At 52.2% G+C, this 24404-nt stretch overlaps 2 long non-coding RNA genes across 3 annotated transcripts; one reads left to right on the top strand and one right to left on the bottom strand.

Annotated features, from left to right (window-relative positions):
- The first annotated feature begins 14629 nt into the window (after positions 1–14629).
- On the top strand, positions 14630–18760 carry LOC125707341 (uncharacterized). The gene is made up of 3 exons (XR_007382262.1): positions 14630–14815; positions 17473–18468; positions 18647–18760. It is a non-coding gene; the product is annotated as an uncharacterized LOC125707341 (long non-coding RNA).
- LOC125707340 (uncharacterized) lies at positions 18220–23356 on the bottom strand. 2 transcript variants are annotated; one of them, XR_007382261.1, is made up of 3 exons: positions 22424–23356; positions 18623–18798; positions 18220–18359 (listed from the first exon to the last, which is right to left on the bottom strand). It is a non-coding gene; the product is annotated as an uncharacterized LOC125707340 (long non-coding RNA). The 2 variants fall into 2 exon arrangements; XR_007382260.1 differs by lacking the exon at positions 22424–23356 and adding an exon at positions 20504–21129.
- Between the last annotated feature and the right edge of the window lie 1048 nt (positions 23357–24404).

Below are 24404 nucleotides of genomic sequence, written 5' to 3'. Positions count from 1 at the left end.
GTCTGCATAAACAAACGTTGAGAAATGCTCGTTATGAATACATGGCCACCCTCCACTTGCCGAAGATGAAGTAACGCTGACATCGCTGTGATCTCAGATGGTTCCACCCGCCGCCTTTGTAACTTTTGATCAGAGCCAAACTTCTTGTGCCTTATTAGGTGAAGCCCTGGAGGTCGGTGAGCGCGCCTCCTCCAATCCCAGATCATTCTTGGCTGATCCCCTCCAGAGCTACTCTGAGCTTCAAACCCCAAACCATGCTGCCAACCCACTAGGTTCTCCACTTGTGGAAAGTGGATCTCTTGATACCCCCGTGTTTAACTTGCGGATTCAGGTCGGGACGTCAGGCTGACTTGGCGCCGCGTCTTCGGAAAAGCCGGCGTTCAGGGTTTTCCTCGGCCCCCGGAGGACCCGACGGACACGGTAATCCATCCATCATGGATGCCGCACGCCCCCACAGTGGCCGCCTCCCCATTCCCTGGAAGGCGAAGGCTGGTCACGGCAGCCATTGCTCTCTACACCAATAGCAGGGCTCTGGATGTGTTTGGGGAAGAGGGCCGAGCCGCTGATCAGGCCCACCCTCTGCTGCTTCCCAGTCTCGCCCTCGGTAACCAGACCTCCTGCATCTCCAGAGCAAATGCTCGTGGGTTTGGGGGTGTAGGTCTAAATGAAGACCCACCGAACGGGCTGCACCTCTGCACTTACGGCCTCGCCATCGATCACTTAACACGCTGACTTGCGCACATTGGACTTGGCGGTTCTTCGGAGTGTGTGCTCTGCGGATCAGCCCCTAAGACATCATGCCTGTGATCATGTCAGCTATGGGGGCTGGAGGGATGTGATTGTGTGCTGTCTTATCAGCCTGTCAGGTGGCAAGGGTGTATTTACCAGACATTTAAAGCCCAGGTGAATGAAGAGAAGGGTTTGAATAAAATGGTGCTTCTGCAGTGTATTTGGATCCTCACAGAATGAAGTGTAAGCAGGCTAGCGAGTTGCCTGTTCTGCTTTCCTTATTTTCCCATCTCTGGTAGGTCTTCCTGCTAATGAGAGCCTTCTGGAACGTGCTCTGTTTCCCTAGCTGGTGTGGTCCTGGTGTCGGGCCTTCCGGCCATGAGGATTGGGTCAGAGCTCAGCCATCGCGGGGGCACCCCACTGCCCAGCTTTCCGTGGGGGGCTGCAATGGAGGAGGTTCACCATGGCCTCCTTTGTGGGGTGAGGCGTGGGGGGTACATTGTTGGGGGCTCCTCTGTTGCCCCCCCCCCCCCACCATCCCTATCTAAGTTTGCTGGGGGGGGGGGGGTAGAGGGCTTTGCTTCTGCCCTGTTGAACATGACAAATTTACTCCTTAACTGTTCTTTACACCCTCAAAGGGAACATAACCCCCCCAGTGATACCACCAGTGAGGGGAATCTGGTTTAAGTCATGGGTGTGGACCCTACCCCCCCCCCCCCCCGCCCCCCGGCCCTTTAGACACTTTGGCTGGTGCTGGGCCAGGAGGTACATGCTCTTCCCCAGCGGCCACACCCTAAGCACGCTCTCTCTCACCCAGTAGGTGTGCTGTTCCACTCCCCTGCTGGTTCAAAGGCTCTCGGGTTCCCTCTGGGAATCAGGGACCCATGGTGTGGGTCCTTGGGGCTTTAAAGTCAGGAAGGGGTCCTGGCAGGTTTCCACTGCTTCTACTTTGGGGACTGGCCCCATAACTCCCCGTTTAGGAGAGGCACGTTTAAATGGATGTTTGCTGGAATGAGACTCTGCTGGGTTACTTTTTACTGAAGGATCTCATAAATAAGGGCAGGGCTGTATACAGGTATAGCCAGGTTTCAGCTCTAAGGGCTTGTGTTGAGTAATCGTCACAGGAATGTTGTCTGCTAATGATGAATCGGGATTGTTATGGGTTTTCTGAACATTTAGTAGTATTTGCTCAACTAGCATTCACAGGACAAACACCCTTTCTGCATGTCTGATTATAAATCTCACCACAGTTCTTGCTGTAGGCAGACATGCCCTAAGACCCGCAGTACGGATGTGGGGCTCTGTCTGCCGGTGGGTTCCGGGCCGCCTGCCTGCCTGGGAAGTAGGTGACCGCCATCCATGTTTCCAGGAAGAGGGTCACTCTGCGCTCACACCCGTCAGCGTGAAATGGAACCTGTCAGATCCAGCTTTATTTAATAACCAGATGGAAATCGGGGCTGGGGGTGGGGGGGCATTCCAGCTGCTATTTATAGAACCGTAAAAAAGTGAAATGTGCAGACGTGCCTTATGGGTCTGAGCTGGTGAAACCTTCTTCCGGAAGCTTCCATCACTGCTTATTTACTTCTCGACCTTTTCCAGAGCTCGGCCCGGGGTTCTTCCCTCTCCGCAGAGTGATTTATTTTCTGTCCGGCCAACCAGAAAATCCAGACCATCAGTTGCTACAGCACCCCCCGCACCCCCAGTCCCTGCCAAGCGAGGTAAATGACTACCACATGGTCCCACTGCGTCTCCCACATTTCACCCGATCACTCGCCGTGAAGGGCTCGTGTGAACGGGATTGCAGTTGGGCTAATTATATTACCAGCATGGCTAGCAAGGGCTACTGTACTCTGGGGGGGGTAAGGGGGCTCAGGGTGGCCAGGGCAAGTTAGCATCCTCAGTGAGGAGCTGGTGAGCATGACGGTGACCCTGGAGTGGGGGGGGGGAGGGGGTGATGCTGGTCTTCCTTGCTGACTGGGTCTCTCAGCCGTCTGGGTCTGACCCGGCTGGGTCTCTCAGCCGTCGGCGCTTCGATCCGGACCTAAAAGTGGAGCTTCGAAGTGGAATTTTAAATTTAAAATACCTGGAGGGGGCGGCATGGTGGTGCAGTGGTTAGCACTGTTGCCTCACACCTCTGGGACCCGGGTTCGAGTCTCTGCCTGGGTCACATGTGTGCGGAGTTTGCATGTTCTCCCTGTGTCGTCGTGGGGTTTCCTCCGGGTACTCCGGTTTCCCCCACAGTCCAAAAACATGCTGAGGCTAATTGGAGTCGCTAAATTGCCCATAGGTGTGAATGTGTCAGTGAATGGTGTGTGAGTGTGCCCTGCGATGGGCTGGCCCCCCATCCTGGGTTGTTCCCTGCCTCGTGCCCATTGCTTCCGGGATAGGCTCCGGACCCCCCGCGACCCAATAGGATAAGCGGTTTGGAAAATGGATGGATGGATGGATGTAATTCATTGCCTTAATCAAGTCGATCTTTACTTCTGTTACCTTATCCAGTGTCTTCTAAAGACAGTCAGAGGGGGCAGTGATGCTGGGTGTGTGATTGGAAGGTTGCCGGTTCAAATCCAAATAGGAGGGCTCCCGAGTTTCCTGCGGGGCTCCCGAGCAAGGCCCCCCAATCCCCGGACTCTCCCCGGACTGCCTGACCCTGCTCTCTCAACCGTACGTCTCACTGGGTAAAAGTGTCAGCTGCACGAATGAACAAACAAACGAATGAATGACTGCGAGACCGAACTGCCAGTGACGGGTGGGGGGTGTCTCCGAATCAACTGTCCCTAAGCCAGAGATGGTGAGCCTCATGGAGTCCGCAGATCATGTGGTGTCACACAGCCCTCAGTCCACACGCTCTACCATTCAGGGCATCAAACCCACAACCTCTATCCTGCCACCGTTCCAGTAGGAGCTTCGTTGTGGGGTCGGGCTCCGGTAAGTGACGTAATTACCAGTCGATCGTGCTCCGACTGCATGATGCTGCTCTGTTCTGGGTTATTGCTTAGCATACGATTCCTGCACTGGGGAATCCCCTCCCCCCCATCTCTGTAATGAGTGTTTGTGGGGGGAGGGGCGGCGGCTCGTTGTTGAAATGCTGCTCTTGTACGTAAATCTATCTGCTTGATCCTGCTTTGAAAGTGAAGGTGTCGTGAGCCCCCACTTCGGGGAGGGAGCCCAGGTGCCCAGGGGGAATATCTGAAACTATGCTATAATCTGGTTTCATTTCTCGGGAGTTTGTAGCCAGTGAATGGTGTGCAAATTAGGCATTTGCTGTCAATTACAGTCAGTCCCTAATGTAAATCTGACAGACTGTTTGGAAACACTCTGATCCTATAGCACATTGGAGAGAATGGAATATAGTAAAGTGTGTGTGTGTGTCCAGAAGGAGTGCCATCCATCCATCCATCTATCTATCCATCCATCCATCCATCCATCCAGCGGTTTGGCAGAGCAGTGGTTCAGCCAGGCTCACGGTTCCTATGGAGCGTACAGTAACCAAATATTTCAGTGCCCCCCCCCAGGCACCTGTGGGTAATGCACTGCTGTGCACTTGGGCGTCCTCTGCATTGCAGCAGCTTGTGATCATGGCGGGGGGTGGGGGTTGGTGGTGGGGGTGGGGGGGGGGGGCGGTTAGGCACAACAGGCTGTGAGCCTGGGTCCATGTGTCTGTGTGTGTCCTCCTCATTGCCTGCACACAGCATTCTGCCTGGTTCTGATTCAGTCATTCCTTCAGGCAGGGAGTGTGTGGATGGATGGATCTCTGTGCAGATGACCCTGTAACCAGTTTTAATGAAGCCTCTGGTTATTTTGGGGGGGGGGGTCAGTGAGATTGATTCTAATTCAGAGATGCGTCATCAGTCCCAAATCCAGGAATAAGAGCAGGACTATCCCACGTCACCTTTGGCTAAAACTCCATCCTGAGTACATCAACCAAATGATGGCAGCCTATGACACATTAGATCGAGGCGTCTTCCTCGACTGGAATGTTTCTAACTGCTCCCACTAGTACAGTTAATGGTCTGACACAATGGAGAATTGACTCTGGACCTAAGCCTGTTAAAGCTGCAAGCAGGTCCCCGCGATCTCCGGGCACGCGGCCGCAGCTGTCTGCCTGCTCTGCTTTGTGGGCCGCAAGAACCTGGCCTTTCTATTGGGAGCTGCTGCCATCTAGTGGCTGTTTTGTAGTATTGCACCGAGAATCGATGTCAGTCGTCACCTGAGACGTGGAGCGTTTAAGCTATATGAAACTGCTCGCTTATTCACGAAGGATTACATTTGCAGGCTCCCTTTGTTACCTGGAGCAAAAGTTTGTTGTCAAATGGGTCAGTTTCCTCACCCGGGTATATATATTAGGAATGGTAAGATTCACCGATTCGCATGAAAGTTCACGATGCGACTGTCCCAATGAAAAACGTGTGCACCGGATGCGATTTGGGATGAACTCGAGATGCAACGTTTCTAACATGTTTACATCGGCAAAATGCGATTTATTCATTTACAATAGCGAGCTAAATAATTATGCTTTGTTAATTTTGTTTTATTTATTTGGCTCACAACTGGCGTCTTTAATGTTTTCAGTCTCATATGCTTTCAAGTCACCGGAGGGGATGTCTCACATCGCGAACCTGCTTGTGTTAAGTTGCTCTGCTTTGTGTCTGTCTGGGAAGGTAAGATAAGGCTCAATAAACTGAGCCGTCTCATTGTTTAATTGTTGAAGCGTGCTTGGTAATTAGCCGGGGGGAGTTCATTTGGTTCATTTAAAAGATTTTGATAAAATGCAACTTTATCCGCTATGGGAAAGTTAACGAAGCCGGTAATTGGTATTTGCCCATCCTTTATGTACGTTGAAAAGTGTAATCGGAGAAAGTGAGACCTTTCATACTGTCCAAAGTTTTTTTGCTATTTTTTTTCTTTAAAAACGTTCTATTGAGATTTTGTTGTTTAAGTCACCCACCTCTGCCATCATATTGCAAAGTGTCACGACGGGGGGGTCCTGGGCCTGGGCTGTACCTCCCTCACCACGCCACGTCACATACCAAAACACAGCGCAGGGTGTCACGACGGGGGGGTCCCGGGCCTGGGCCTCCCTCACTGGTCATGCATCGTATCATGTTGAATCACACTGCACCGCGATAGGGGTGAATTTGAACACAATATTGCAATGGTAATTGCTTTATGTTTAATGTATCCTATCGTTGGCGAAGCATGGAGATGTGCATGGCATCGCCTCTGTGGTGGAGATGCACATGCCTAATAAATATGCTTCTGCAGGCACGAGTTTCTGAAAGATTCTTCCACAAACGAGCAGGATTCAGTATTGATTTTTTTTTTACGTGTGTGCTGTGCAGTGGGGCTCTGTCTGGGGGGGGGGGTGCTGTCCTTGACAGGCGTGTGGGGGGGTGTTTTCTGGGATTAATTCTCCTGTGATCAAGCAAGACGACGACGCTGGATGCGGTCAGGAATACAGAAGAGTTGCAGCTGTCCCAGAGTCCCCAGCTGACGTCTTCACGCTATTTCACGCAAGTATGGGAAAAAATAACAGACTATCCTGTGGCTCAACAGCCCCCCCAGCCCCAGTATCCAGAGGCTTCCATGTGATAGTCACTGATAGGGCTCTACATTGCACCACACATTGTGGGTGTGGCCTACAGATTGCCATAGCGAGGAGCAGTTTACAAATCCTGCTTTAAAATCACCCCAGCTGGAATGTAGGCAAATGCATGGGGCTTGTATCACGACATTAAATTTGAGCCTCTATCCTATCGGCTTCTTAGTCTGAAATCATGTGACCTGGCTGCCGGGGGTGGGGGGGTGCAGTGTTTAAATAGAAATCCCATCTTCTGGCGCCCAGCGCTGCCGGCGTGAGGTTCCATGTTTGAAAAGGTCACTGTCCCTCATTGTTATTCCGCTGTTGTCCTCACAGGATGCGTCAATGCGGTTAAAGCTGGGGGGGGGGGGGGGAGCAGCTGGGCTGCGGATGAGGGGTGAGTGTGACAGATAAATGGGAAAACGGGGCCTCACAGAAATTGATGGCTCCCTCAAACGGGCCTGTTTGTCTCCAAACGGGTCCGTGAGGTCCGAGTATCTGCCTGGTAAGAAGTTCTGAGTCTGGAGGAACCCCCCTTGATTCCCTTTAGACGGTCCTTAAGACAAGTATTAGATCAGGTAAGAAAAGCAGGAGTGCGACAGGACATCTGAAGGTGAGGGCAAAGTGACTAGGTGTGCCCCCCGGGAGGTGTGATGTGTGCTGTGGGTGGGGCTAAATTTCACCGCCTGGCGCCGGAAGGTACCACAGCAACCTCCTCCAGCAGGAGTCAGAAGTTTAAGCGTATGGCTGGTGGTGTGGCTGATGAGCGGGTGCAGCGTGAAAATGGACCGGCAGGCGATCCCAACGAGAAATCTACATAGAGGGCAAGGTGGACATCTCTCTCCTGCTTCCCTACACCCCCTCCCCCCCCCCACCACACACACACACACACACACACACGTTTCCTGTACTGTGAATCTTCCAGTGGCTGTAGATTTACCAGCCGGACACCAGAGTGCGCTGCAGTGTTATATGGGAGACAGTCGCAGCTCCGAGACTGGTTTGTTCACTGTTTTGAACAAACCATCTTGTGGCCTCTCCTGCGCTCTGCGTGTGTGCCGCCTTCTCAGGAGTCTCTCCTGGGCTCTGTGTGTGTGCCGCCTTCTCAGGAGTCTCTCCTGCGCCCTGTGTGTGTGCCGCCTTCTCAGGAGTCTCTCCTGCGCCCTGTGTGTGTGCCGCCTTCTCAGGAGTCTCTCCTGCGCCCTGTGTGTGTGCGCCGCCTTCTCAGGAGTCTCTCCTGAGCCCTGCGTGTGTGCCGCCTTCTCAGGAGTCTCTCCTGCGCTCTGCGTGTGTGTCGCCTTCTCAGGAGTCTCTCCTGCGCTCTGCGTGTGTGCCGCCTTCTCAGGAGTCTCTCCTGCGCTCTGCGTGTGTGCCGCCTTCTCAGGAGTCTCTCCTGAGCCCTGCGTGTGTGCCGCCTTCTCAGGAGTCTCTCCTGAGCCCTGCGTGTGCGCCGCCTTCTCAGGAGTCTCTCCTGAGCTCTGTGTGTGTGCCGCCTTCTCAGGAGTCTCTCCTGGGATATGTGGCCTGGTCTGCCTCAGGGGTTAAGCAGGGACCTCCTGGTCACAGTCTCGATACCGATGACAGTAAAGCAGCATGCAGTCAATCTCAGAGCAGGGTAGCGGGAAAGGTGAGTGTGCTGTGTCTCTTCCTGATAATTTATGCGCTAATTTGTTCATTTGTTTTACAGTGACTGTCCTCGCTACCCATCCCAGCATACACCGCGAGCTTGATCCCACATCCCAACAGATTTCTCGTCCTGAAGAGAGACTCGTGATGATATGACATTTTCTCCCTAAAACTCTCTTGAGTCCCACCGGTCTGTTTGGGTAACGCCGGTGATGTATCGATTAGCTAATCCTCCTCCTCTTTTGGAGCCTCCCCTGAAACATACACTTGTTTACCCTGCGCTTAGCTCATCCTTACTCTGCTGACAAGGCTTAATCACCCGTCCGAGATGTTTGTTTTTACCCAGGGTGCATTGCTGTGTCCCGGTGTTTCAACGTAGTCCTTAAATCTGCTTTTTATGCTCCCAGCACAGAGAAAGGAGCAGGACATTACGGCTATTGATCGGTTTATTAGGCGGGGCCTGAATGGTGTTTGTGTTTCCCTCTCAATCACGAATTAATCACGAATTACCCATCAGGCGTAGTGCTAATTCTCTGCGTTGTCTAAATGGAGCTTAGCTCCGCTACATATTTGACTTTAGGAATAAGTAACTCCAACAAAGCAGAGCACGTTCTTTACCTTTCAAAAAAAAGAAATGTTGTTTTAATTGCTTTTAATATCTCTCTCATTTTTGTCCTAGACATCCAAATGCCCCCTCCCTCCCCCCAAATGACCGTGCATCTCCATCTGTGAAAGTCCCCGTTCTGCTGTAGTAATGTCCTCCCCGAGTCCCGTGCTGAGTCAGCGTGGTAGCGGCAGATCGTTAAGGTCTTTGCGCTCCGTGTTTACGAGCGTTAGGCGATACACAGAAACGCACTTTAAGCGCCGAGCACCTAAATCACTGCCCCGGGCCCAAACTGACTTTCCAGCGTAAATTCGAACAGGAGTCCATATCGACAGGAGCCGCGGATGTATTTTCCGCTCCGGGCTGTAAAATTGTCTCCTTTTTCTTAAGTAGACGTCATATCTGAGTTATGGTCTCGCTCCCTCCTGCCATTTTTCAGAATATCCGACGCCCCCTCATTTTTGCGTAGTCACCAACTTTACACCCAGCTGGGGCTGGATCGGTATGTTCTGAGACGTGTCGTTTGCTCATGGGGGTCACGTTCCCTTAACAGCTTCTGTAGGTGCCCAGGTTGCCCTTGCTTTCCGATGGCTGCGTCGCGTAGCGCCTATGCTAACTGTCACTCGCTACTACCGCATCATCGGAAGCTCTGCCTTGCTGCACTCGTACTTAAGTCGGCCCCTTGTCAGCAGTGTGCCCGTGATGTGTCGCCTGCCGTATGCATCTCCGTGGACAGAAGCCTCTGGTAAATATAAAGCGTTCTAGCTTTATGGGGAAGCATGTCTTTTTTTTTCCTCTGTGAAACCGTAATAGCTCAACATGCCAGCCAATCACAGCCCCCCACATTGTTGTGTTTAGCAGTTGTCTTAATCTGCGTTGTGATTTACAGCAGAACAAATCTCTGCCTTTTTGATTCGCGTAGGTGCCGCTTTTTCCGTACCGCAAAGAGCCAGACGTCACGTCTCAGCCCAGCACATGGTGGAGAGCGCCCCCGGTCGTCAGTGTGTACGCCGCACAGATCAATGACAGATTGGGCAAGGCTTTCGCCAAGTGGCGGTTCAGACCAGGCAGCCTCGAGGTGCCTCGAGCCTGTGTGACAGTGATCCGTCCCATTCGCCAGCAGCTTGTCAGGTGACCGTGTCATCGTTCTGTTCACTGCGTATGGGGCTATTTCTGTCCTCAGATCCAGCCATGTTCCTCCTTTTTTCAGATTGCCGGATCGATGCCTGCTTTCATAACTGAAGAATTCAGCCTGTAGTCGAGCGGCGCTCCTCCCGCTCATGTCGCTCACGGCAGACCGTAAAGCTTTGTTTATGAGAAGGATGTGTCATTTTTAAGAGCTAATTTGGGTCCTCTGGTTTATCTTTGAGCGTTTGTGTTCCTACTGGGAATTATTTTATGTCTGTCTGAGTCCCAAAGGTGCTGCATGTTTTGTTTGTTTTTTAGTTTGTAGTTTTCTCTACATATGACGAGTCGAAACCAGGATGGGAGGGAGGATGCCGTGAATCATAAACGTTCGTGCCTCGGCTTTGCGGTCCCACCCCGGTAGACTCTGTGGACTTGTACCGTGCCTCTGTCAATCTGAGGATTCCTGTTTGAGCTGCTTTCCCGTTTTGGCTCCAGGCTGCAATCCCAGTAAGAAATGGTGATGGCTCTGACATCCCACCATGGCCACTGGGTTCGATACCATCGGGCACTGGTTCATCTTCTGAGTCCCGGTGAACTTTTACTCGGCCGCAGGTCGTGCTGCCTCCGTCGCTACCTTTGCCAGCCTCCCGGTCTCCTCTCCCGGTCTCCCCTTACAGTCTCCTCTCCCGGTCTCCCCTTACAGACTCCTCTCCCGGTCTCCCCTTACAGTCTCCTCTCCCGGTCTCCCCTTACAGTCTCCTCTCCCAGTCTCCCCTTAGTCGCCCCATACAGTCGCCCCATACAGTCTCCTCTCCCAGTCGCCCCATACAGTCTCCTCTCCCAGTCGCCCCATACAGTCTCCTCTCCCAGTCGCCCCATACAGTCTCCTCTCCCAGTCGCCCCATACAGTCTCCTCTCCCAGTCGCCCCATACAGTCTCCTCTCCCAGTCGCCCCATACAGTCTCCTCTCCCAGTCGCCCCATACAGTCTCCTCTCCCAGTCGCCCCATACAGTCTCCTCTCCCAGTCGCCCCATACAGTCTCCTCTCCCAGTCGCCCCATACAGTCTCCTCTCCCAGTCGCCCCATACAGTCTCCTCTCCCAGTCGCCCCATACAGTCTCCTCTCCCAGTCTCCCCATACAGTCTCCCCATACAGTCTCCCCATACAGTCTCCCCATACAGTCTCCCCATACAGTCTCCCCTCCCAGTCTCCCCTCCCAGTCGCCCCATACAGTCTCCCCTCCCAGTCGCCCCATACAGTCTCCTCTCCCAGTCGCCCCATACAGTCTCCTCTCCCAGTCTCCCCATACAGTCTCCCCATACAGTCTCCCCTCCCAGTCTCCCCTCCCAGTCGCCCCATACAGTCTCCCCTCCCAGTCGCCCCTTCCATTCTCTGTCTCCCAATCTCCACTCCCACTCTCACAGTCTGGGTTCCATACCATCAGGCACCGGTGACCTTTTACTCGGCCGCGGGTCCTGCCGCCTCCTTTGCCACCTTTTCCGCATCCTTTGGGCCACTTGCGGACCTTTGGCAGGTCCGTCATCTGAATGATGGCTGCCCCTTCATACCTTTGGGAGGAACGTGGAAATCCTCACCCAGTAATGGAGTACTCCCCATGTTCATTGTAATTTAAAGCCTTGCGGTTTAAGCACAGGGGTGTTCTTTTGATAGCCAGGCTCACATCTGCCCAGGTCGCCCCCCCCTGTCAATCTGCAGCTTTCACCAGGTGAATCGTAATGAGCCAATGATACCGTCTTGCCCTGGCTCTGTAGTTCATTCGGTGACATCGTGGCGTCCCACACAAATCGATGCAGCTGCCAGGACCTCGGCTGTGTGTAATAGGCTTCCGCGAGGCCCCGATATCGCGCAGCTTCTCATTCACCGCGGATTCCGGGGCCCCACCCAGATCGCCACGACCGAGCCAGGAAGTGACCCGTAACGGTGCCATCATTCCACGGGGTGTTTATAAGGTTTTGCGAGAGTGCATCCTGTGAGCCGAATCCTCGTGGGTCTGTGCCCCCCCCACTGCCATCCTCGGTGTCGCAGGATGGGGATGAACAGGGATTTGGGTGCGAGCATGGACTCCAAAAGCTGTTTTTATTTTTATTTTTTGTTCCGTCTCTTTTTCCAAAGTCAAATCGCTAATAATCATAATGGAAGTTGAACGACCGTTGCAGAATTGCTGTCAGTTACTAGCTGATGTCGGTGGGGGTTTTTCCTGTTAATCCTTTCAGCCTGGACACTCAGGCAGCAGGGGTGGGAGGGCAGACACAAACTAAAAACACTTGTGGATAATTGCGCAGGATCCAGAGGAGGCACAAAGACGAGGTGTGCCGGCCCAGTTATAAACCATCCTCTGGACCTCTGACGTGATTGGCTGGCCTAACCCGGCCCCAACTGCGGCCGTTGCACTTGGCCATTTCCCAGTGCCAGATCTGCCTCAATCTCACTGGGCCCCTTTAGGAAAACCCTCGTGGCAGGGTGCGTACATTTGCGATGCGTGGAGGTGCGCCTGCTGAGGTGACCTGTGTACCGCGCTCGGGGGCCTGCCTCCCTTTAGCGCGTAGCCTCACAGCATGTGTCAGCGGCATGAAAGGCAGGCCCTCGCCACCGCGCTGCTCTCTGCCAACAGCCGTCTGCTTGTTTATGTCATCGCGACGTGGATTCCAAGAAGATGAATGGCCTTATGATAAACGCTCTCCACTAATAGAACGTGTGTGCGGGGGGGGGCTTTATCGTGTCCCCCGTCTGCCGCGACGTAAACCAGCCATACCCGATACCCCCACCCCCAGTGGCCAAACAAGGCTGAGAGGGGCCTGAGGCTCTCCAGACTGGTCGGAGTAGGTGCCGAGGCATGTTTCGGGAGGAACACTGGGATGGACTGTGATGTATGCTTGGTGATGTTTCCTAAGCACATGGCGTGGGACATCCTCACCCAATCAGGGTGGGCTCGTGTGAGGCTGCTAAGCCCCATTGGTCTGGCAGCTATGTGACCCCGCGTTTGCAAAGAATAGTGTGAGGAAAAACGGCTAGTAAAGATGAACAGTTTCTCATTTCCATCGTTCTGTCTACAGACCTGAGTTGATAGGATGACCCCCCCCCCCCCCCCCCCGCGCCTGGGCTCGGAGCTCGCAGATGTCGGGTGACTGAGTCTTACCTCATCAGCCGGTGTCCACAAAATGGGTTTATTTTTTCCTCCAAGGACGAGCTAATAAAAAAAGCGAGTAAAATTAGAAAAGTCATTAATTCTCTCGCCGCGTAGAGGTGTCTGCGGCATTCGGCTGTCAGCGGTCGGTCACTCGCCGTGTGACTTTTGCGTCGTCTGGCCGGGATTTAAATCGCCCCCCCAAGCATGGCTCTGTTACCGTGTTTAGGTGTGTCTCCCTCCCTGGGATACAGGTGTGACTTTCAGGGGCATTAAGAGCATCCATGCGAAGGGCTGTCCCTGGCTTCAGGCTCCAGGTGGGTGTTGGATTCAGCCCCATTCTCCTGTCTTTCTGTCCAGGATGAACGACGTCTTGAACAATGCTCAATGCCCACCGCTCTCCGGGCCATCTGGATGAAATGTCAGTTTTGACGATCCATCGATCGAGCATCGTCGGTATCGTAAATGCTTGACTCAGAAATGGGGCCCAGTAACAGCGTGAAGAAGCTTCTGGAAATCCAGTCTGTAAACCGGCTGGATCCGGATGCGACGTGACATCGTCCCTTTACTGTGTATTTGTATCGTTAAGGTTTTGTATTAAACGCACAGCAATCTGAAAGCCCCCACCCTCTGACCTCGCGCACCCCCCCCCCGTGATCTGTTTGTCTGCCGTAAATGACCTCGCAGTGGATGTGTGACCCCAGAGCAGGGGGCCATTGTTCACCACTGATCAATCGGTTTATAAATGGTCTGGTTTCGCTCTGGTAAATGTGTGTCCCGTGGTTCCCTAATGAGCGTGGGAGTCGTTCGCTGGCACCCACTCCCATTATTGCATCAGTAAATCGTCGTGGCTGCATTCTGCATGTCCTGTGCTAACGTGCATTCTGGGTAACACGTAGGACCCGGCGCAGTGCGTCAGGGCTCATCACCACGCCAGCAGCCGAGGTGGATCGGACGGGTGTCCCCGGATTTCCCCCAGTCGTCTGTCGACCTACCCGCCTCCTGGTTCACCGCGCTCTGCTGGCTACGAGGAGGAGGCCGAAATAGCTGACGTGGATTATGGGTAAAACCTATCGCTGTGTAACGTGGCAGTACTCTCACGCTGCAAAAAATTCAGTAGCCTTCCTACACAACCTAACACGGTGGTTAGAAATGTTGTGGCGGTGTCGATTCAGATGTACGTTTTGATGCTCGCACTCCACGCTGCAGAAAAATTAATACATGCCTTTGTAAGTTTCAGACCGTACTACTGTAATGCCTTCTATCGGGTTGCCCGTCTGGATCGATACGCGAACTTCAGTTGGCACAGAATGTGGCAGGCAGAGTCGTAACGCTAAAAAATTTGACTGCATTACACCTGTCTCATCCTCCCTAGTCTCGGACTGACTATAAAATACCGCTATCGACCCATAAAGCACCGAAAGGCCTGGCACCAGAATAGTGACCCGCTGACCTCATACAACCCTCCATGCATGCTTTGTTCTGAAGGCACAGGATCTCTGTCAGTACCTAGGGGAGAAAGAACCACGGCCGGCCGCAGAGCTTTCTCCTATCGAGCTCCTCCGCTGTGGATGTGCGGGTTTCAGGCTCACTCTCAATATTCAAATCTAGACTAAAAACACAGCTGTTTAGACTATAGGGACACTAGTTTTAGCCCTAGCTAACTCTTCACTCCCAGTCAGACCTGTAGTGTGAGGTGTAGAGCTGCGCTATCGGCTTTGGATAAACTGAACCGTCAGTGCTGTCGCTCTAGCCTCACGACCGCTCGTGGAATTGGAGCGCTGACATTTCAGGGGCTCCCCATGCCATAGCGCGCGCGTCATACTTTATATCGCACTCACCTAAGTGTTAGAACTGCCTATAGTCTCTCCTACTTTGACTAATTGCACATTTTATTTCCCCTACTCCTCCCGGGGGATGCTGCCTGGAGATGTCCAGCACACCATGCTCCACGTGATGTCCCTGCATCCAGCTCGTCGTCTTGCCTGCATCATCTTCCAAGTATGACCCGCCCCCTTACATCTGGTTGTGTGGACCTCCCCGATTATTTCTTCCCAATGTAATGTTGTGATAATGCGCTATATAAAATAAATGTATCGTGGTTGTTCTTGCAGCCAACTGTGCACTGTAACCCCCAGTAATGATACTGCTGCTGTCTGTTGGGGTGTGAGGTCCCAAGGCCATGATGTACCCTTGTTGTATCATGTCATATGGATTTGTCATGTATGTATGTGTGATGTGGATTTTGTGAGGACCAGGAACAACTTCTGTAGATGAACACTGTTATGTTAGAATGTGAAGTTCCTGTTAGTTTTGTGATGAAAGGTGCTGTCCTGTCCTATCACCACAGTTAACTGAATGGGGTAGGAAAGGGACAGTTTGTAAGGTGTGTGGTTTTTTTTTTTAATAAGGAGTATTGAGACATAAAATGCACACACCCATATGAATACTCAGTAAGGAAAGGTAGGTTTATTTCTTATTTATCTTTATGTAACCAGGCAACACAGATTAAGAACATGTTTCTTATGTATAACTGTGGCCTGGAAGATAGGTACAGATATACAATATAAAGAAAAATAGAAGGGAAAAAAAAAAAAAAAAAACTATGAAGCAGTAAGTAAGTTGGATGTTTAGGAGAAATGTCATACAAAAGGGTAGGTAGGTAGGTAGGTAGGTAGGTAGGTAGGTAGGTAGGTAGGTTAGGTAGGTAGGTTAGGTAGGTAGGTAGGTAGGTAGGTAGGTAGGTAGGTAGGTAGGTAGGTAGGTAGGTAGGTAGGTAGGTAGGTAGGTAGGTAGGTAGGTAGGTAGGTAGGTAGGTAGGTAGGTAGGTAGGTAGGTAGGTAGGTAGGTAGGTAGGTAGGTAGGTAGGTAGGTAGGTAGGTAGGTAGGTAGGTAGGTAGGTAGGTAGGTAGGTAGGTAGGTAGGTAGGTAGGTAGGTAGGTAGGTAGGTAGGTAGGTAGGTAGGTAGGTAGGTAGGTAGGTAGGTAGGTAGGTAGGTAGGTAGGTAGGTAGGTAGGTAGGTAGGTAGGTAGGTAGGTAGGTAGGTAGGTAGGTAGGTAGGTAGGTAGGTAGGTAGGTAGGTAGGTAGGTAGGTAGGTAGGTAGGTAGGTAGGTAGGTAGGTAGGTAGGTAGGTAGGTAGGTAGGTAGGTAGGTAGGTAGGTAGGTAGGTAGGTAGGTAGGTAGGTAGGTAGGTAGGTAGGTAGGTAGGTAGGTAGGTAGGTAGGTAGGTAGGTAGGTAGGTAGGTAGGTAGGTAGGTAGGTAGGTAGGTAGGTAGGTAGGTAGGTAGGTAGGTAGGTAGGTAGGTAGGTAGGTAGGTAGGTAGGTAGGTAGGTAGGTAGGTAGGTAGGTAGGTAGGTAGGTAGGTAGGTAGGTAGGTAGGTAGGTAGGTAGGTAGGTAGGTAGGTAGGTAGGTAGGTAGGTAGGTAGGTAGGTAGGTAGGTAGGTAGGTAGGTAGGTAGGTAGGTAGGTAGGTAGGTAGGTAGGTAGGTAGGTAGGTAGGTAGGTAGGTAGGTAGGTAGGTAGGTAGGTAGGTAGGTAGGTAGGTAGGTAGGTAGGTAGGTAGGTAGGTAGGTAGGTAGGTAGGTAGGTAGGTAGGTAGGTAGGTAGGTAGGTAGGTAGGTAGGTAGGTAGGTAGGTAGGTAGGTAGGTAGGTAGGTAGGTAGGTAGGTAGGTAGGTAGGTAGGTAGGTAGGTAGGTAGGTAGGTAGGTAGGTAGGTAGGTAGGTAGGTAGGTAGGTAGGTAGGTAGGTAGGTAGGTAGGTAGGTAGGTAGGTAGGTAGGTAGGTAGGTAGGTAGGTAGGTAGGTAGGTAGGTAGGTAGGTAGGTAGGTAGGTAGGTAGGTAGGTAGGTAGGTAGGTAGGTAGGTAGGTAGGTAGGTAGGTAGGTAGGTAGGTAGGTAGGTAGGTAGGTAGGTAGGTAGGTAGGTAGGTAGGTAGGTAGGTAGGTAGGTAGGTAGGTAGGTAGGTAGGTAGGTAGGTAGGTAGGTAGGTAGGTAGGTAGGTAGGTAGGTAGGTAGGTAGGTAGGTAGGTAGGTAGGTAGGTAGGTAGGTAGGTAGGTAGGTAGGTAGGTAGGTAGGTAGGTAGGTAGGTAGGTAGGTAGGTAGGTAGGTAGGTAGGTAGGTAGGTAGGTAGGTAGGTAGGTAGGTAGGTAGGTAGGTAGGTAGGTAGGTAGGTAGGTAGGTAGGTAGGTAGGTAGGTAGGTAGGTAGGTAGGTAGGTAGGTAGGTAGGTAGGTAGGTAGGTAGGTAGGTAGGTAGGTAGGTAGGTAGGTAGGTAGGTAGGTAGGGTAGGTAGGTAGGTAGGTAGGTAGGTAGGTAGGTAGGTAGGTAGGTAGGTAGGTAGGTAGGTAGGTAGGTAGGTAGGTAGGTAGGTAGGTAGGTAGGTAGGTAGGTAGGTAGGTAGGTAGGTAGGTAGGTAGGTAGGTAGGTAGGTAGGTAGGTAGGTAGGTAGGTAGGTAGGTAGGTAGGTAGGTAGGTAGGTAGGTAGGTAGGTAGGTAGGTAGGTAGGTAGGTAGGTAGGTAGGTAGGTAGGTAGGTAGGTAGGTAGGTAGGTAGGTAGGTAGGTAGGTACTCACTCACCCCAGAACTTTATAACTTCATTTTCGGATCCCAAATCTTCTGTACTTACATCAATGTCTGTCTACATCATTTCTTCTGCAGACCATTCTCCACTCAGGATCCACCTTAAAAGAACTCCCATCGACAAACAGGATATTGCCTCCTGCCAGTCACATCCAGCCAAGGTCTGAACAATCATGTGGCTCCCTGAGGAGGACGGTCACTGGACTCAACACAGAGCATCTTCCCACATTTGCCAAGCTGGGGCTGACATTAACATCCATTTTAAATCAATCTGGCCATCATCAGTGCATAGTCTTCCCACAACAATTGGTTCAACACATAACTGAGGGAAGAAAACCCCCTTCCCACACACAAAAATCCCCCAGACCCATGCTCCGGCCTGACAACATAGCAGTAACATTAAGGACAATAAAACAAAGTACAGGACTGCAGCCAGGTCCAGAACATGCATCCCCCAGCCAATTCTGAGTAACAGTGACATAAAACAGGCCCCATGTACAGAGCAGGAAAAACTGGCAAATGGAAGTCATGTCCAACAATACAGCACACATCCAATTAACAAAAAATAGAAGCAGGTGCAAAGTACACAAAAGCATCCAGTCCAAACAGTACATTACAAGACCCACAGCGATCACAGAGAAATAAATAAAAAATAATAAAAGGACAGCGGAAAAATTATTCAGGAAGACTCCCAAGAGACTGGAAATGATCCATGGCAGCGTTCGCATCCTCCGGAGTAGCAGACACGACCTGCTGGCATTCGAAAGACAGCTTCAGACGTGCAGGGAAAGGAGAAAGACCCCGTCGCCTTCCTGGGTGCTTGGCGCTGAAGTCTTGAAAGAAGAAAATTCTCCCACCTTCAAAGCCAAGGTCCTGGACTTTGCGCACCACAGCCTGCCGGTCACGGAAGTCGATGGAGGGCGAGAAGACGTTTCGGACCGGCTGTGGGCACGGTTGATGGCTGGCTGGAAATTGGGGAGAAAGGGAAAAAGAGCTGGGCAAGGTCTGCGCTGATTAGCAGCCATCGGGAGGAATAAAAGGACGAGCGGCAAATTCGTGTGTAATTGCAAACAGGTAAGTGGCAAGGGGACTGACTGAAGGGCAAATAGGTGGATGGGACACACAGATGAGCAGAGCTAGTCAGCCATTAGCGTCACGTGACCCCTCACGGTAAAAATGTTTGTTCTCCGATCAGTGACAGGACATTTCCTACATGAGAAACACGCACTCATTCTCCCCTGCGTTCCATCAGCCAGCAGATCCGTGCCGCTCGTCACCTCCTCCCGTCAAGACGACGGTGCTGCACGTCACCACTTCTCCAGCTTCGAGTCCTCTTCCTGTTACGCAGCAGACCCTTAGCACCTCCATTCCAGGTCAGCAGGGCACGCCGTGTTCCATTTTCATCTGTCACACACCAAATTGCATCCATCTCACACACGATGAAAAGAGATACATGCTGCACCACACACATCACCGCAAACCCTTCGATCACCTTCACTCTACCATTATACCAAAAAAGCCACGCCCATAACCCAGGCTCAGCATTCTCACAAGTAAAGCTTCACTGTCATCTCACCCACATACACAGGGAAGTAAAATAATGTTCTTCCTGAACTCAGTGCTACATTCCTGACAGGACAGACATTACAGTTCTGAAGACAGACTTATGAAATCATTTACTTACACATTCACGTTTTTACCTGTGAGCAGTACGACTCATTTCTTAAATTTCCTAATAGGCCCCATTTCTCAAACACCCCCTCCACCCCTCTCAGCTGACATAGCGAGGGCACCCTTCTCCCAGCCAGTGTCCAGAACACGCCAACCCGTCACTTAAAACCACATTAAGGTTTTAGAAGGCTGTAAACATTCCACCATTCTGTTCCATTATCTGCAGGCACACAGACCTGCACGGGAACAGACAGAAAAGTATAGCAGTATGCTCTTGGCTTGGAATGCCGCTCTCCACAAATCGATGTGTGAATTGTTTAGGGGGGGGGGTTGCCCAACATCACCTTCTCGACTCATACTCGACTTCCACGTCTTTACCGGCCCCTTATGCTTCCCTCTCTCTCCTCTGTTTACAGGAAGTCAGCAGTGCTCCTGAGAATTTAAAAACCCCACATCTGTCACACACTGTTCAACTGTTATGTAAACAACGGGTCATCGCTACATGGGAGGAGACCACCAGTAGGGGGCAGCCAACTGCAGTGGCACTGCTATTAGAGGAGGATAAATATGCTGTGAGGCACGCAGTGTGATCTCCATCCCACCATACGGCCACTGCTGACTATTCCTACCTGCGAATAAGCGACGCCCTTCATGCATTTCTGGCATGTCACCCGTGACTCGCTGCTTTTATTTTCCCCCAACCACATCACCGGATGCTGCCCGGCTCTCACGTCCCCCCCACAGCGATGCATCACGACAGGCTGCCCTCACCGTCACTTCCTGCATAAAAGTATTCCGGCTCCCTGCTGCCACTGATGACTTTGCATGATGCGGGACAGTGGAGCGGGTCGGATGCCAAAGAACTCCCTCTCGGGTTCCTGTGGACGCAGGCTGCCCGTGTCACAATCAGGCAAAGCGGGATCAAGGGCCTTTGGCAAAGCTTTATTTGGGAGTCCCCCCACTAAATGACTAATGATCATTTTACTTCCTCTGCAAAGTAGCTGCCTATTATCTGCCTATAGCCAGAGAAAGCCCTGGGTAAACTACATCCGCCCCCCCCCCCCCCCCCCCCCCAAGGGGCTCCCGTCACACGGTACGTCATTTACGCGCGCGTCGATGGCACGGCAGCACGATTATAGTCCCGCGTATCATTTACCGGCGCTTCAATGCGCTGAATCTCAGTCCTTGTTTTCCCTTCTTGAATCAGCAATTAAGTGAAGGGACAATGTACATTTAAATGTTTCATTTCCCCTTCCATTAAGTGTCCAAATTACCACCGTTAATTATTCTCACCACGGAAGCACATTCACACCCTTGTGAGCCTCTGTCACTAAACACACGCGGGGGATCGATATTCCGTTAACTGCTCAAGCACACGGTTCGGCGTGTGTGCCGGACATCGAACCACTACACCGGAGGGGGAGCCGTCGGCGCAAACCTCTGGCTGCAGGTTCGGGTCCCAGGGGCTCATGACGAGCTGGAGAGACTCTGCTTAAATATCCAGCCCTGGAAAAATCAGTCCACGTCGGGTAATAAATGAGCGGCAAGGCGACAGACAGAACCTCCTCGGTGCCCCGACCCAGCTGCCTCTGCGATCCTCACGGCTCTGGATTGTGTCTCTTCATTTCACAGTCCATTAGCTCAGAGGCAAAAACACGGATGGGCTTCAGCTCCACCGGCTGGACAATATCGGGGCGGACGTCAAGAGCCGTAGAACTTTCCGTCGGCCCCCTCGTGGCCGCAGAAGCGGAGACTGATCCTCAAACTCTGCTCCTCAGTCACGGATCCTGTGTTTCGAGAAACGCACGTGTGACATCGGAGGACTCGTTTTCACGTTGTTCAACATGTTGATGCCCCCACACATTCCAGGGGTCACACACTTGACTTTGTCATTTTAAACTTCGCCCCCCCCATGAAACTAAAACGACAGATCCGGATGCCCTGGCCCTGGATCTTAAATTTCTCTCCTCTGAACCTGTCCACAAAACAGGCTTACAGGGAACACGAGAGGACGTATGCAGAAGCTCTGAAGGCTGCACGCTCCAGGTTCTATTCCACCGGCAACAGCTCTAAAGGTCAACATCTCTGCCGTCTCTCCGCTCGTCGCCAGGATCATAAACCACTCCCTTCTGGCTGGCCAATATTCCTTCTACATTAAAAACTACTGTCATCAGACCTCTACTGAAAAAAACCCACCATGGATTCTAAAGTTCTCTCTAACTATAGGCCCATCTCCAATCTTCCATGTCTCTCTAAAGTTCTGGAAAAAACTGTTGTTTCAGTCCGGTTTCCGCCCTGGTCAGGGTCACCGATGATCTTCTGATGACAGCAGATACTGGTTCCCCTTCTCTACTCATCCTCCTTGACCTGACAGCTGCTTTTGACAAAATAGACCATAACATCCAGCTCTACCCGAGTTGATCCAACCTCCTCCCTTCATCCTTGACCAAAAGGGTTAGATTTTGAGACATGGGGGCTAGGGGTGTATTAAAATTGTCACTTTCTATAGCCCGAAATAAACAGACACACACAACCATCAGATCTACCCCCTCCCCAAAGCACAACCCCCCCACTGAAAACTGACCACATTGTATGGGGCCCCACCCCCCTTCCCCCAAGAAATGCATCACAGCCCGCATCTCCACACTGCAATCTCAGCACTTTTGCTCACTGGCCCAACAGGGTTAATGTGAGATGCAGCTGATGTTAATCGCAGAGGAACCGCAAGCAACCCCCCCCACCCCCCCCAGGTCCTCATCTTCAGGCTGACTGAAAAAAGTGGGAGTAGAGGACCATAAACCGTCATGGGTGTTCAGTGGAGCGCCGCTGCCCTGTAGCTGACAATTGTCCATCCTGCTTCCCCACCCCGAAGCGAATGCCGGGACTCACAGATTTCATTCACTCACATCTTTCCCACCAACAAAGGATGTGCCGGTCTTATAAACCTGAGTGTACCCTCAGCCCGGTAAATTTCAGATCACTGTCACAGCTTTACGAGACAGGAGGCAGTGGGAGGCAGCGGAAGACGGTAATCGCTGACCTGCTCAAGTCCGCACAGCTTCCAGTGCTGACGCTGCAGCCAAATTGAAGTGCTTCGTCTTACAGACAATAAAAACAGGCTTTGCTTTGTACTTTCAGGACATGACTGCCTAGGTAAATGCTTATAAATGTGATTTCACGTGCCAGTACCGTCCCGGGAGCAGCTGGGCCTGATCACAGCGAGATCTACTGAGAGCATTAATCCAGACTGCAGAGCACGGTTGGTTATGAACCTGGTGCCATCGCTAATCAAGTTAAACCACGTTACCCGAGTCGGAAGAGGTAGAGGTGCATCCTACGCCCTGGTCCGGAGACTCACCTTTCAAAGTCATCTGGAGCTCTCCTCTGCTGTGCGGGCATGACTGGCGCCTCCGAGTTCTGTCACCTGATCCATCAAATTAGGCCGTCCGTTCGGCACGACCGGAAAAACCCGCCGGCCCAGTCAGTCAGAGCTGGGGGACATTACTTTACGCCTGTCATCTTTCTTTCTAAGGTGGAGACAAGACTCCTACCAGCAGCGACAGAGCGGGCGAGCAGAAACATCACACGTTCAGCCATCTAACACAACAGAGCAGTACAACTTAACGACATAAACCTGCATTTATCCAAAGCTCCCCTCGCTCACAGTGAACTACCCCCCTTTTCACAAATGTTCACCTGATGAATTCGACACTCGCTCCGACATTTAAACACATTAAGCACAGATTGTGATGCTCGTCACGCCATTTCCCAGCTCTCCGGGGATGCACGGCGGCCCCATCTGCCATACGGGCCCGTTACGTCTTGGATCACAGCCACAAACGCATGCGCGGTGCAGATGTGCACGAGGGGAGCCGAGTTTACCATCAGGACCCTGCTTGCGCATGCGGTTCTCCGTCCAGACGCAGTTCAGGGCAGGCTGGCCACTCACCTGTGCGAGGAACACAGGCGGGAGAAGCTGCAGGTGAACTGGGTGGGGGCAGACATACACAGAGAGCCTGGGCGTGCGGAACTGACAGAGAGGCCCCCTCATCTGTCACGATAGTCACTTCCCACATCATGTGACACTAAGCAGGTTCACAGTTAATCGGGCACCACTCCTGAGAACACGCTTCCAGAAAGACTCCTTTCTACCATTTCCCAGGTCACGTGACTATGAAACCTCCACTCTCTTCTCGGAAGCGACCCGCTCATTCTCTGTAACTGGAATCTAGGTGTTTCTGACCAAACTGACTAGCGGTCACCAAAGTGGTTGAAATGTGGTTGCAGACAGATTTCCTCTTGGCTCATGTGCATTTTTCCAGCCGAGGCATCCCAGAGGTATTCATCCACGTCAAGGGCTGCATGTGAGCCGCTGTCTGGACAGCATACGGGTCATGATTCCACCGAACGGCCTGTTTGCAGAAGGGAACGAGCCCCATAGAGGCGTTCGATCCCAAACCGGTCTCTTGCAGTGTGATGCCGGTCGGTAGTCTCATTTGCCGATGGCACCACTTTAAACGACCGGCATTTGGCGTGTAGCTACTGTCCTGTTCGGAAGGGGGCCCGTGGGGTTCGTACTGCCGGGTGTTTACGATCGGGGATCGTGAGACCGCTGGAGGAGGGGCTAGTGCTTTGCGAGCATTAATAAAACATCCAACATCAGGCCGGGACGCGAACTGGCGTGAACGGACTGATCGAGCGCCACGGACGCATTAGGGATTCCACGGCGACAGAACTGCTCTGCTTCAAAGGCGCCGTCGTTATTCCGAGCGGGCCATCCCGGAGCAATTAAAATATCGATGAATAAGAGCTGCGGCCCAGACGCGGTTACGGCAAGCTATTTACATACAGCTCCCGTTCGAATGAGACCGCAGAGCGTGACTTTGACGGTACACACAAACCCCAGGCAGCTGGAGGTACTGAACGCCTCGTTTCCCCCACCTGCAGATTGCTGTGGGATTCCCGGTGCAGAACGCTTACCGAGAGGTGGCACCGGGAAGCTCTGCCATGGGAAAGGTCAAGCCGCCGACACAGAGTCAGAGTCAATGCCGTGTGGCGGCCATCCATCTCCACTTATTCCCTTTTCGATCCTCTGCTCCTGGCCCCAGGCTGCACAGAAAAGTGACTTGCTCTCTTCTGCTCCGGCACTCCGATACTCCGATCGAGAAAACAGCGCGGCCCCGCTCTGTCACTACACGCTGGGCGTTTAAGACAAAAATGCAGGTAAAACAAAGAGGGAAGGTCTCTGCAAAGGAGCGTGGGAAACCTGTCTGCAAACACGTTTTCGACCGCTTTGGTGACCGCTAGTCAGCGTCATGAGAAACTCCAGGATTCCCGTT

Source organism: Brienomyrus brachyistius, chromosome 14, assembly GCF_023856365.1.
Source record: "Brienomyrus brachyistius isolate T26 chromosome 14, BBRACH_0.4, whole genome shotgun sequence".
Taxonomy (NCBI): domain Eukaryota; kingdom Metazoa; phylum Chordata; class Actinopteri; order Osteoglossiformes; family Mormyridae; genus Brienomyrus; species Brienomyrus brachyistius.
Note: the sequence above shows the minus strand (reverse complement) of the source record. Positions and strands in the feature narration are given on the sequence as shown.